Below are 1,767 nucleotides of genomic sequence, written 5' to 3'. Positions count from 1 at the left end.
AAGCGGGTAAACGGCATGATCTGACTTACTCTTTCAAAGTTCACCACATCTGCTGTAAGGAGAGTGGAGTAACAGTAGGTACTTTTTTAATGCAACTGGAACCGTGGAAGAGTTGTTAATAAGGAAATGTGGAGGGGAAGTGAGGGCGGTTGAGTCTGGGCGCCGCTGTGGTAGGAGGGGCCGTGAGGGGAGTGAGGCCAGAGCGGGGCTCTGAGGAGGAGAAGCCTGGTGTTCCTTGAGACGGCCTGAGGTGAAAGAGTCAGCCTCCAGCCTACCCGAGCCCCCAGAGCTGCCCTGTGGCCGCCTTGCCCTTCAAGTGCAGGAGCCAGTTGAAATGCGGGGAATGGAAGCCAATGTGACCATCTCAGTCTAGCAAAACAAGCCGCAGGGGGCTCTTCGAAGTGTAGTGAGAAGGATGGGTACCAACCTGTGGCTGAAGCCATGTCCCCCGGAATCCTTGGAGGCACTCCCCAACATCTCTGACCTGGGTCTGGGGGCTGTGCCCCGAGTCCCTACCCTGGCTCACATCGCCTGGATGCTATAGATGAAGCAGAGCCTTCTGCCCGGGTCAGAAGCATACACGGCCCCTGAGGAGCCCCTGGAAGCCCAGCCCTCTGATTGTCATGCAGCGTAATGCCTCAGGGCCCAGCCTGCAGGAGATGGAGAAGAGGCTCCTGGCCTCGAAGAAGCCCTGCCAGCCCTAAGCCGCCTATGGAGCTGCAGGATGAGCTGCGCCACCTGCACAGCCAGATTGCTAAAATCATGGCGGCTGATGCAGTTTCGGCTTCATTAACAACAGATTTCTTATCTCCAGAAAGTTCAAAGGTCTCTCCCCGCTTACCTTGTTTTGGATCTTCATTCCACTTTACAACTTCCTTCGCCGTTAGTGACATCGCCGAGGAGACCCAGGTAGACTCTCTGAGCTTCCATCAGTCCTCCTGATTTGTTCTGCCAGCCCTGATATTTGCAAACCAGAACACAAAGCTACTGTGTCTCTCTCTGTCCCAGGCCAGCAGCTTTGCAGACATGATGGGTATCCTGAAGGACTTTCACCGGATGAAGCAGAGCCAAGATCTGAACCCGAGTTTATTGAAGGAGGAAGACCCTGCCTTCCTTATCTCTGAGTTTACTCTGAAGGAAGAAGATATCAGTAGAAGAGGAAACTGATGGCACTGAGCTCTGCAAACTCAGTCTCCTGCTCCGGGAATTCCTTCAATAGCTGCCTTCCTCACGCAGATGTTTCTGCTTCTCAATTAGAAATCTGCAACAGTCTTGCCAAAAGCTTGGACTAAAAGAGAAGAGCCGCATTATATGTTTTCCATATTTCAAACTTAGCAGAAGCTAAGGCCTGTTTTGAGCTGAGACATGTTGCAGCTAATTGTATAGGTTGGAATGCCCCAGTTTAAAGGGTGAGATAGAAGTTTCTGTTTTTTTCTTGTCCCTGGGTGAAAACAGGGCCTAAGTGAATGACCAACTTTATTGTATTAAACTCTGGACATGTAATATTAATTTATTTTCCATAAAGTTTGTGCAGTGTATACTCCCACTTTACCCAAACCAATATTTAATATTTGTTTTATCTTTGCCAATTTGATAACCAAAATTTTAATTTAATTATTTAATTCACATTTCCTTTACTTACTAACGAGGTTGAACATTTTTTACATGGTTTTTAGCCTTTTTTTCTTTTGTGAATTTTATGTTCATATAAGTGCTCATTCTTTAATATGGTGTTAGTATTTTTTTCTTGGTGATCTGTAAGAGCTC

General features: G+C 47.7%; 1 pseudogene across 1 annotated transcript; it reads left to right on the top strand.

Annotated features, from left to right (window-relative positions):
- The first annotated feature begins 334 nt into the window (after positions 1-334).
- On the top strand, positions 335-1,167 carry LOC307053036 (mitochondrial fission regulator 1-like; annotated as a pseudogene). The gene has a single exon. The product of its transcript is annotated as a mitochondrial fission regulator 1-like (transcript).
- Positions 1,168-1,767: the final 600 nt, after the last annotated feature.

This window comes from Hyperoodon ampullatus (assembly GCF_949752795.1).
Source record: "Hyperoodon ampullatus genome assembly, chromosome: 5".
NCBI lineage: Eukaryota > Metazoa > Chordata > Mammalia > Artiodactyla > Ziphiidae > Hyperoodon > Hyperoodon ampullatus.
The sequence above is the reverse complement of the archived record's forward strand: the minus strand, read 5'-3'. Positions and strand labels throughout refer to the sequence as shown.